The 12,368-nt window shown below is 46.7% G+C and overlaps 1 protein-coding gene across 5 annotated transcripts in view; it reads left to right on the top strand.

Annotated features, from left to right (window-relative positions):
• The first annotated feature begins 4,714 nt into the window (after nt 1–4,714).
• The window catches only part of ESCO1 (establishment of sister chromatid cohesion N-acetyltransferase 1), a 96,671-nt gene continuing 89,017 nt past the window's right edge, over nt 4,715–12,368 (top strand). For 3 of the 5 annotated variants that reach the window (XR_009866820.1, XM_062201445.1, XM_062201443.1), the window contains exon 1: nt 4,716–4,997. The gene's annotated coding sequence lies outside the window, so the exon portion shown is untranslated. Of the gene's footprint in view, nt 4,998–12,368 lie in introns of all 5 variants that reach the window. The other 2 variants (XR_009866819.1, XM_062201444.1) reach the window with 2 other exon arrangements.

The raw sequence follows: 12,368 nt of genomic DNA, 5'->3' as shown, positions 1-12,368 counted from the left end.
TGTGCAGATATCAATTATTTCCATCATCACATAAAGTCTGATTTATTAACAGACAGACATAGGGGTCCATTTGCTTGGGATTTTGCTGAATAGTCAGCCTCAAGCAAGAATTGCTCAGAGGAAAGTTTTATTTACTTATTTATTTGTGACAAGTAAAGGAGACATCAGGAAGGTATAGTTCCTTAAAGAAACTACCTCTTAGGGAGCTGTTGTGGCATAACAGGTTAAGCTGTAGCCTGTGATGCTGGCATACCATATGGGTGCCTGTTTGAGTCCCAGCTGCTCCACTTCTAATGCAGCTCCCTGTTAATGTCCCTGGGAAAGCAGCAGAAGATGGCCCAAGTGATGAGGCTCCTAAACCCATGTGGGAGACCAGAGGAAGATACGGACTCCTGGCTTTGGACTGGCCCAGCCCCAACTGTCGTGTCCATTTGGGTAGTGAACCAGCAGATGGAAGATCTCTTTATCTCTATGTCTCTCCTTCTCTATCTCTGTAACTCTGCCTTTCAAATAAATAAAATAAATGTTTATTAACAACAACAACAACAAAAAGACACTACCTCCCAGAGAAGCAGCTGGCCAGAGCTTTCATATGGAAGGTTAGGTGTGCATCCAGGATGTAGAAAATGGGGAGAGGAGGCTCTTCCTGTTCAACAAACACACATCTTTATAAATTGTTGGCTCAAAAATCTGAGACTAGTTTCTTGTAGTTTCCCTTGTTAGTGGTGGTCTGGCTGCTTCTGAGTACTTCAAGACTAGCTGTCCTGCAACATCCTCTGAGAGACAAATGGAGCAGGCAGACTGTTTCAGAGCCTCTGCATGTGTTCTTGTACTGGCCCCCAAAACCCTCAGTTAGTTATAACCATGTTTGTTTCCTTCTTAGCATTTATTTGCTCATTGTAGGGCATGGGGATCTAAATGTCTGCAAGCAGAGAATGAAGCCTGTTCTGTTCACTGCGCAGCCCCAGCCTCTGGAATAGTGCTTTGCATATGTTTCTTCCAAATAAATTATTTGTGAAGGGGCCAGTGCTGTGGTATAGCAGGTGAAGCTGCCACCTGCAGTGCTGGCATCCCACATGGGCACTGGTTTGAGTTCCTGCTGCTCCATTTTCAATCCAGCTCTCTGCTATGGCCTGGAAAAGCAGCAGAAGATGGCCCAAGTCCTTGGGCCCTTGCACCCATGTGGGATACCTGGAGGAAGCTCCTGGCTCCTGGCTTTGGATCAGCGCAGCTCCAGCCATTGCAGCCACTTGGGGAGTGAACCACCAGGATGCAAGAGCTCTCTCTCTGCCTCTCTGTAACTCTGCCTTTCAAATAAATAAATATTTTTTTTTCTTAAAAGTGTTGCTTGTGTTAAGTGTTTGCTGGATTTCAGTCATTTTCAAATGTAAAAAAAAGATATATTTTGTTTGCATTATCAAGCATTATTTTTCTTTTTTTAAAAAGATTTTATTTATTTATTTGAGAAGTAGAGTTACAGAGAGAGGGAGAAACAGAGATAAAAGTCTCTCATCCGTTGGTTCACTCCCCAAATGGCTACAACTGCTGGAGCTGTGCAGATCCGAAGCCAGGAGCCAGGTGCTTCTTACTCATTTCCCATATGGGTGCAGGGGCCCAAGGACTTGGGCCATCCTCCACTACTTTCCCAGGCCACATCAGAGAGCTGGATTGGAAGAGGAGCAGCCGGGACTAGAACCTGCACCTATATAGGATGCTGGTGCTGCAGGCAGAGGATTAACCCACTGCGCCATGACACTGGCCCCTAAGCATTATTTTTCTAAGTATCATAAAGTCTGCCTTCTTATCAAGGAGCTCTCTGAGAAAAATATTGTTTTGCTATTCCCAGAATCCTTCTAAATTAAACTTTTTCTTTTTTTCGATTGTGAGCTATACTCCTCTATCAGGTCAATGGTAGGTCTCTCATTAACCCTTATTTGCAAAACCCAAACTCTTAATGTTTTAAAAGTTGCTTTAAAATTTTTTAAAAAGGATTTTCAGTTACCTGAGGAGAGGGAGAGCAAGACTGAGAGTGAGAGAGTGAGAGATCTTCTATCCACTGGTTCACTCATTAAGTGCTCACAGCAGCTGAGGCTGAGCCAGGCTGAAGTGAGGAGTCGCGAACTCAATTCGGTCTCCCACACGGATGGCAGAGAGCCAACTACTGGACCCATCACCTGCTGCCTCCCCCAGTGCACATCAACAGGAAAGTGGAATCAGGAGCAGGGTTGGGACATGAACTCGGGCTCCTTGATACGGGATGTGGGTGTCCCAAGCATCATCCTAACCACTGCAACAAATGCCTCCTCCCCCCAAAATCCAAGTTCTTTACTCTTTTCTGGAGGAGACTGAAAGCTAAGCCAAGGAAGAAATGTGTTCAGATGATCATGGTTATTTTTTAATGCACAAAGAAATTAAATGAACCCAACTTCTAGAAGGAAAAACAAATTTTGCCAAGTTTGGTATTACAGAATAATTAAGATTTAATCTATCTACAAATTGAGACCTCTAGTATTAATCAGAGATGAAAAATATTCAAAATGATAAAGGATAATACTCAAGAAAATTTATTTTTCCCACCAACTATTTGTATTCTTTCACAGCATGTTTAGGAAAGTGACTTTAGTTTTTTAAAAGAAAACCTAGAGTAAGTTTCAGACATGAATTATACATCAGATTACTTATGTACCAAAAATAAATGCATATGAAGTGACTTCAAAAAGTTCATGGGAAATGGACTTTAAAAAGATCAGTTTATTTTGGGGCCAGTGTTGTGGCACAGCTGGCTAAGCCACCACTTGCAATGCTGGCATCCTGTACTGGAGTGTCGTACTGGCTGCTCCACTTCCCATCCAGATCCCTGCTAATGTGCCTGGAAGACACAGGAAGATGGCTCAAGGACTTTAGTACCTGCCACCCACCTGGGAGACTAGGATGGAGTCCCTGGCTCCTGGCTTCAGCCTGGCCCAACCTGGCTGTTGGGACCATTTGGGGAGGGAACTAGTGGATGAAAGATCTTTTTCTGTCCCTCTCTGTTTTTTGCCTTCCAAATAAACAAATAAATCTTAAAATGATAGGTTTATTTTTGTGCAAAAACTTTGAAACTCATGCACAAAAAAGGTTTGGGAATGTTCATTGTAATTGTATATTGTGAAAAAACTATGAATGAATTTCAAAAATATTTTGCATCAAAATAAATTCACTGTCCATTTTATTGTTCCACGACCTTTGAAGCACTCTTTTATTTTATGACTTACGGTGGTCGGACATTTGTAAGGACTCCTGTGCTCCTGATGGAGGCTAATACAATAGGGTGCAACAGGCCACTCAGGACCAGAGACCTGTTTCATGGGACTGGAATCTTGTACATCCCCATTGTGTGTATTTATGCCAGAAAGTAGTTACTAAAGATATAAAGTGGTTAACCAACGAAAAGTAATCATAGATTTCTGATACTCTAAAGGTGAAAGCAAACTGGTGAGTCAGACCCACAGGCAAATGATTAGCTTTAAGCAGGCTAGCAATTTACTCCTGACTTTTTCCCAATTGGAGCCATCTGGCCTATTAGCCATTGGACAGCTATGAGGTACTGGGGTGGAGGGCGGGGCGGTGACTAGGTCTTTGCCAAGTTAACTCAGCCCAGGGTAATGTGAAGAACGGCCTCACCCATCAGCACGCTAGCCATAAAATCTCAACGAGGCCGGCGCCGTGGCTCAACAGGCTAATCCTCCGCCTTGCGGCGCCGGCACACCGGGTTCTAGTCCCGGTCGGGGCACCGATCCTGTCCCGGGTGCCCCTCTTCCAGGCCAGCTCTCTGCTGTGGCCAGGGAGTGCAGTGGAGGATGGCCCAAGTCCTTGGGCCCTGCACCCCATGGGAGACCAGGAGAAGCACCTGGCTCCTGCCATCGGAACAGCGCGGTGCGCCGGCCGCAGCGCGCCTACCGCGGCGGCCATTGGAGGGTGAACCAACGGCAAAAGGAAGACCTTTCTCTCTTTCTCTCTCTCACTGTCCACTCTGCCTGTCAAAAAAAAAAAAAAATCTCAACGGCAATTTTGTGGAAAATGTTAGGAAAAAAACCAGGCTTGACAGAGAGCACATTTAGGTTGGAAGTCGGCTTCAAAAAAGAAGCAGTTAGGGGAGAACCCATTCTCCGTCTCTCCTGCATGGCACAAGCACCAATTCATCCATCCTCACAATTCTGCAATCGTGGAAAGAATAGCACCTTAAGTGTATTCAAAAGCAGCGTGAGAACTAGTGACAAAACCCTGGGTTCAAAGAGCCCAAGCTCTATCTGAACATCCGCCCCTGCTAACCCTAGTGGCACACATTCTACCATTTCTTGCAAGCTCTTGTGCTCTCGCGCGCGAGGAGGGGGTGACGCCCTGCATTTTTTGGCGGCTCTGGAGCTCAGTTCCGGGTACCCCAGCGCGCCTTCTTTACACGGGCCCACATCGAAGATGAAAAAGCATTTGGACAAGACACCGCAGATTAAAAAGACTCGAAGCCCACAGGGCACTTTCCACCATTGCTGGGGGCCTGCTGGTTTTAATCCTGGAGATGACAGCAGGGAGGACCAGCGGCCGCCGCTAGGGGGCGCCGCCGCTTCTCCGCCGGGCGCCCACCCGCGGAGACGCGCACACGCGAGGCCTCCCACCGCGCCTGCGCTAAGGACGGCCGCTGGCTCGCCTTTCCCCGACGCCCCAGCCGTCCGAGCCAGGGTGAAAATTGCGTGACACGCACCGAGCGTGGCGGCCATCTTCGTCTTCTGGGCACGTCAGCTGAGCCGGTTAGGGCTGAAGAGGAGCGTTGCGCAAGCGCATCCAAGACGGTCACAGGTAACTCCCATCTGACGGGCGAGGCGTCGCCGTCGTCGCCGGAAGTTTGGTGTGTGCGCCGCGGGGAGGCGGCGGTCGCGGCAGAAGCAGCTGAGTGTCTCCGGGTACCCGGATGTGAGGCGATCTGCCGGCTGCAGTTGGACTCCCGGGCCAGGCAAAGAAAGGTACGCGAGCGTCTCTGACGGCCCCGCCGCTTACGTCCGCACCTCGGGTTTGCCAGCTGCTGCGGAGAGCGGACGGCTTTCTCTTTCCTGTCCCACCCTCTGGGTCGCGCTGCCTCTCCCCATCGCCGGGGTCCCCGCTCCTCGTGCCCCGGGGAGGAAGGTGGGAGGCGCGGAGACGCCGTCGCCTGAGGTAGGCGCTAACCTGCGCGCTCGCCGCCCGGCCGCGGCATCACCTGCCGCTGCCGCCGGGGCCGTCGGGGTTACTCAGGGGCCGTGTCAGCAGGCGCTCGGGGCCGCGGGGGCTTCCGGAGCCCCCCGAGGTGGCGTGCAGCCATTGCGACGCGCGGGGCAGGTAGCCCCGGGCCTGGTCCCCGCTCGCCCCGGAGCCGCGCTTCCTGCGGTGTGCTCGCCTGCCCCCCGCCGCCGCCCGCAGACCTGGCCCGCGCCCGGAGGCCTCTGCAGTGCGCGCCGCGGGGGCTGTGGGCATCTCCCCATTTTTACAGCTCGGGTGGCTCGGGGCCAAGGTCATGGAGTAATCGGGGTTGGCGATGGGGGTCTGGGCTCAGGTGGGGCTGCCGTGGAGCAGACATGGGTGCGCTGGGGGCCGTAGTGCAGTTCTACAGCGCTTGGCGAGGTGCGAGCAGAGGGACATTGAGTCCTCGATTTTTGTCACTTTTAATAAAGGTGATTTTACAACGGGGGTTTATTTTGCACAGGCGGAGTGGGATGGCAAGTGCAAAATTTAGAGGACTCTGCCGTTCGTCTCCCCCCACCCCCCTTCAAATGATGTATTTGGAAAACCTGGCGCTACAGAATTTTCCAGGGGGTGGAGGTTTGGCGGGGGAGGAGGAGGAAGGAGTTACAGCGTGAAGATTGGAGAAGTCCTGTGTACCGTGTTTTCTGTAGTTTCAGCAGGAAGTGATTGCAGCGTGCAGTATCTGAGTAGTAGTATAAAATGGTCCATTTTTTTTTCTGCAAAATGCTACATAGTGAAATGATAAGCTGCCCTCCCCCCACTTTTTTTTTTTTTTAAACTGGCTCAAACAGGATTTTGGTTGAAAGCTTCCAGGTTGCAGTGAATTATAACCGCTTTCAGCCTGTCTTGTGATCAATTTCTCCTCTACAGGGCACCAACACCAGCAGAATTTTTTCAACTTGCAAAAAGTAAAAAATTCTCACCACCTACGTGGCAATGAGAAGTGCTTTAAAAGTGTTAATTTGGAAGCTGCAGATTCAAGTCCTAGACCATGCGAGGAAAGGAGAAAACTGGGACTGTAATAGTCCCAGAAAGCAGATCATGCCTCTGAAGTCAGCTGTGACTTTGGAAGCAAGGCCCTTTGAACGGAATTTGCCCTGGTTTAAGGGCTTTACTCACCTTAATCATTCCTAACTGAAGAAAATATGCTATCATTTCTCCTTGCTCAGTCAGTGTTAAAATCTGTGGTGAACAAGATTTTTTTTTCCTCTCTTTTTTTTTAAGCATCTGCCCTGGACAAAGCTTTGTGCTGGCATTTAAATAAATTATGCTTCACAGAAGAACTAAAAAAGGACCGTAATTAATGAATACCATTAACTCACTTTGCTGCCTGGCCTTTTTTAGCTTGGTACTTCATTATGATGCAAAACCTATTGCTCTTATTCTGATAATGAAGGTGATCAGAGCTGCACAATTCCAAATAATGGATTGCTTTTGTAATTGTTAATATTTTTTTATGAGTTTGTTATTAGCAGATTGATGTTCCACGTAGAGTTCCCTCTACTGAAGGTGATATTAAGTTTAGATGTAGTTGGAAGTCAACTCCACGGGGCTGGCGTTGTGGTGTGATGGGTTAAGCCGCTGTCTGCAGTGTCAGCTTTCCATAAGGGCCCTGGTTTGTGTTCTGGCTGCTCAACTTCTGATCCAGCTCTCTGCTAATGCACCTGGGAAAGCAGCAGAAAATGGCCCAGGGAGGCCCCGTATTCACGTGGGCGACTCAGTGAAGTTCCTGATTCCTGGCTTTGGCCTGGCTCCACTCTGGCTCCACCCTGGCTATTTTGTCCATCTGGGGAGTAAACCAGCAGATGGAAAAATCTCTGTCTCTCCTCTTTCTGCAAGTCTGACTTTCAAATAAAGTAAATAAATTTAAAAAGATATTTTTTTCTTATTAAGAAATATTTTTGAGAGACAGGAAGTTCTCATATGCTGGTTACACTTCCCAAATGCCTGCAGCGTCAGAGCCAGAAGCAAAACTCAGATCTCCCATGTGAGTGGCAGGGACCCAGTTATTTGAGCTGTCACCTGCTGCCTTCCAGGGTACACATTAGCAGGAAGCTGGCATCTGGAGTGGAACCTAGGCGCTCCAGTATGGGATGCCAGCATCCTAACCATTGTCCTAACCAGTAGGCCAAAACACCCAGCCCTGTACTTAACATTTTTAGTGAGAAACTACTACCCCAAAACAATAGCAACAGTAGCAAAATAATAAGAAAAGGAATAGCAACTGTATTGCATTTTTCCCTTTATGTCTGACCTGGTAGAAGACAGCTGGATTCTGTCAGTTTCTATGTTCAACCTGTTGCTGTTCGCTGTTCTGGATGAAGTATATGAAGCAAATCCAGCTTCACACCAGTATATGGAGAGAAGTGCTTTTTAATACCTTTTTCAAAAATTGTGATATTCTTTGATTCAATTTTTTGATTTTTTTTTAAAGATTTTATTTATTTATTTGAAAGTCAGAATTACACAGAGGAGAGGCAGAGAGAGAGGTCTTCCATCCACTGGTTCACTTTCCAGTTGTCAACAATGGCTGCAGCTGCACCGATCAGGAGCCAGGGGCTTCTTCCTGGTCTCCCACTGTGGCTGCTTTCCCAGGCCATAGCAGAGAGCTGGATCGGAAGTGGAACAGCCGGATCTCCAACCGGCGCCCTTGTGGGATGCTGGCCCCTTGTGGGATGCTGCCGCTTCAGGCTAGGGCGTTAACCCACTGCATCACAGTGCCGGCCCCTATTTGATTCTATAACAAAACTTAGGTAATTTTTTAAAGGTTAGCTGCCTTGTGGAATCAAACCGTAGTTTTTGTATTCTTTTATTAAAGTCATTTGTTTTATACTTTTTTTTAACATTTATTTTGGGGCTGATGCTGTGATATAGCAGGTGAAGCTGCCACCTGTGGTGCGGGCATCCCATATGGGCACTGGTTCAAGTCCCGGCTGCTCCACTTCCAATCCAGCTCCCTGCTGATGCACCTGGGAAGGCATTGGAGGATGGCCGAAGTCCTTGGGCCCGTGTGCCCACGTGGGATACCTGGAGAAAGCTCCTTGCTCCTGGCTTTGGATCAGTCCAACTCCACTGGTTGAGGCTGTTTGGGGAGTGGACCAGTGGCTGCTCTCTGCCTGTGCCTGCCTGTGACTCTGCCTTTCAAATAAATCTTAAAAAAACAAAAAACAAAACACAAGATTTATTTATTTGAAAGGCAGCATGATGATGGGAGGGGAGAAGAGAAGTGGGGGGAGAGAGAGAGAGAGAAAGCAAGCAAGCAAGCAAGCAAGCAAGCGCGAGTGAGCGAGCGCACGCCAGCCAGCCTTTATTTATTGGTTCACTTTCCCATGGCTGCAACAGTCAGAGATGGGCCAGGCTAAAGCTAGGAGCCAGAATCTCCATCCTGGTCTTCCATTTTGATCTTACAAACTCTTTGAAATAGTTAATGGGATCACAAGGGTCTCTGTACCATAGTTTGAGAACTACTGCTTTATGATTGACAAGTGTTTAGAGTTAATATAGTTATGAAAGTTGAAAAGGACACTATGGAAATGGAGGAGTCAAACCAGGAATAACTATTTTTTTTAATTTTACTTTTCATTTTTTTATTTGAAAAGAAGAAAGAAACAGATTTCCTACTGGTTTTACTCTCCAAATGCCTGCAACAGTCAGGACTGGGCCAAGCCAAAGCCAGGAGCCCAGAACTCAATCCTGATCTCTGACAAGGGTGGCAAAGATGCAAGTACTTGAGAGAAAGCTGGAACTAGAAGCAGAGCTGGGACTTGAACCCAGGCATTCTGACATGGAATGCAGGTGTTCTAATTTTAGTATATGTGCTGCCTAAGCCAGCAGGGAATGCAGGTATTCTAAGTGGCATCTTAATTGCTGTTCCAAATGCCTATCTCCATTTTCTTTTTTATGCTTTCTTTTTGGGCCCCTGCCACTCACTTGAGAGACCCAGATGGAACTCCTGGCTTTGTTCTGGCCCAGGTCTGGAATTGGAGAATGAATCAGTGGATGGAAGAGATCTCCCTCCCTCCTTCCTCTCTCTCTCTCTAACGCTGCCTTTCAAGTAAATAGATCTTTTAAAAAATTAATAAGTAAATGTAAAACATATAATATTATGCTATATTAACTCTTCAGAAAATGGAATTATTAAAGCAAATACTAGTAGTTTTTAAGAAGGTGACTTGGAAATTTTGAGATTCACTTTTATTTTATTGATTAGTGTTTGAAAGTTTGTTGTGACCATAAGTTACTGGGTGAAATTTTTCTTCCAAATCAAAAATAGATGACTTTTCAGAAGACAAATTGAGGCTTATTTGAAAAATATGATACATATTAAACTCTGTCATTTCAGATTCACTGTTTATGAAGCAGCTTTAACAATAATCAACCTTTTAGAAGATAAAAATCAGTAGTTTTTTTGGTGTTTTAGAGTTATGCATCCATTACCATTGTCCAATTTTTGGATATTTTCAGCAATTCAAAAAGATATATATATTTTTTAAGATGTATTTTATTTATTTGACAGGCAGAGTTAGAGAGGTAGAGATGGAGAGAGAGGTCTTCCATCCACTGGTTCACTCCCCAGATGGCCGCAATGGCCGGAGCTGCGCCAATCCAAAGCCAGGAACCAGGAGCTTCTTCCAGGTCTCCCACGTGGGTGCAGGGGCCCAAGGACTTGGGCCATCTTCTACTGCTATCCCAGGCCATACCAGAGAGCTGGATTGGAAGAGGAGCAGCCAGGACTAGAACCAGTGCCCATATGGGACGCCGGTGCTTCAGGCCAGGGCGTTAACCTGCTGAGCCACAGCGCCAGCCCCTCTTTTTTTTTTTTTAACGATTTATTTATTTATTTGAAAGAGTTACGCAGAGGCAGAGGCAGAGAGAGACAAGGGTCTTCCATCTGCTGGTTCACTCCCCAAATGGCCCCAATGGCCAGAGCTGGGCCAATCTGAAGCCAGGAGCATGGTGCCCAAGCACTTGGGCCATCTTCTGCTGCTTTCCAGGCCATAGCAGAGAGCTGGATTGGAAGTGAAGCAGCCGGGACTCAAACAGGTGCTCACATAGGATGCTGGCACTGCAGGTGGTGGCTTTACCCACTACAGCTCAGCGCGGGCCCCTCATTTTTTTGATAGTTTTATTTATCCTGTATGTTTCATATAAATAGAATCATACAATATTTGGCCTTTTGTGACTGGCTTTTTTTTTTTTCTATTTATTTTATTTATTTGAAAAGCAGAGAGAAAGAGGGAGAGAGATTGATCTTCCATCTGCTTGTTCTCCAGATGGCCACAACAGCCAGGGCTAGGCCAAGGCAAAGCCAGGAGCCTGGAATTCCCATTCAGGTCTTCCCCATGGGTGGCAGGGACCCAAGCACTTGGGTCATCTTCTGCAACTTTCCCAGGGTCATTAGCAGGGAGCTGGATTGAAAGTGGAGCAGCTACGGGGCTGGCGTTATGGCATGGGGGACCCAGAAGAAGCTCCTGACTCCTGGCTTTGGATCAGCATAGCTTTGGCCATTATGGCCATCTAGGAAGTGAATCAGTGGATGGAAGACCACTCTGTTCCTCTTTGCTTCTGCCTCTCTGTAACTCCGCCTTTGAAATAAATAAATCTTAAAAAAAAAAAAAAAATGGGGCAGCTAGAATTGGACCCAACACTCATATGGGTGACAGTGTTGCAGGTGGCAGCTCAACCTGCTGCCGTACCACAATGCCAGCCTCCTGTGACTACTTTCATTTGGTGTAAAGATTTTGTTTTAGAGGTTAAAAAATTTTTTGACGGTTTTATTTGAAAGGTAGAGGAGAGAGAAAAAAATCTTAAATTTGCTGGTTACCTGCCAGATGCACTTAGTATCCAGGGTTGAGCCAGGCTGAAGTTGGAAGCCTAGAACTCAATCCATACCTCCTGTGTGGGTAACAGGAACCCAAATATGTGAATCATCACCTGCTGCCTCTGAGAGTGCAAATTAGCAGGAAGTTGGAATTTGAAGCAGAGCCAGAACTTGAACCTAGGAACTCTGAAAGGGAATGTAGGTGTCCCTAACAGTGGCTTCACCTCTGCGTCAGACACCTAACCCAGCATAATGATTCTTTTTTTAAGATTTATTTTATTTATTTGAATGTTAGAGTTACACAGAGAACAGACCAGAGAGAAAGAGATCCTCCATCCTCTAGTTTACTCCCCAGATGGCTGCAACCTTCATGGCTGAGCTGGGCCAAACCAAAGCCAGGAACTTCTGGGTTTCTCGTGTGTGCAGGGTCCCAAGCACTTGGGCCATATTCCACTGTTTTCCCAGATTCATTATCAGGGAACTAGATTGGAAGTGGAGCAGCTGGATCTCGAACCAGCACCCATATGGGATGCCGAGGTCACAGGCAGCAGCTTTAAGGTTCATCCATACTATAGCATGTGTCAGTTACATCATTCCTTTTTATGGGTAGATAACAATAGTTCATTCATCACATGAATATTCTGCATTTTATCTGTTCATCAGTTGATCCCCATTTGTGTTTGTCCATTTTTTGGTTGTTACCAATAAAACATATGAGCATTTGTGTATGAGTTACTGTGTAGACATATCTAGGTTCAGTTTTGAGTTGCCCTGTATTAAATGCTTGTGTAAATATAGGGGTTGGTGGTGTGGCAGTTAAGACATGTTTGGGGTACCACATTCTATATTGAAGTGCCCAGACTTCAGGTCCCAGCCCTGCTCCTGATTGCGGTTTCTTGAAATGCACCCTCAGAGATAGCAGGTGATGGCTCAAATACTTGGTCCCTGCTACTCAACTAGGAGACCTGATTGACTTCCTTGCTTCTGGCTTTGGCTGGTCCAGTGCTGGCTGTTGAGGGCATTTAGGGAGTGAATCAGTGGACGGAAGAGCTATCTGTGCCTTTCTTAAAAAAAAAAAAAAATTACATGTGTATACACACATACATACACATACATACACATACATACTTCAGCACGTTCATGGAAGAGACTGGTGTTGTGTGTACCAGGTGATTGCTGCCTGTAATGTCAGCATCCCATATTGGAGTGCCAGTTTGGATCCCAGCTGTTCTCTTCTAATCCAGCTTTCTGCTAATGTACTTGGGAAGGCAGCAGATTATGGTTCAAGTGTTTG

The sequence above is a fragment of the Lepus europaeus genome, chromosome 9, assembly GCF_033115175.1.
Source record: "Lepus europaeus isolate LE1 chromosome 9, mLepTim1.pri, whole genome shotgun sequence".
In the NCBI taxonomy this organism is placed as follows: domain Eukaryota; kingdom Metazoa; phylum Chordata; class Mammalia; order Lagomorpha; family Leporidae; genus Lepus; species Lepus europaeus.
Note: the sequence above shows the minus strand (reverse complement) of the source record. Positions and strands in the feature narration are given on the sequence as shown.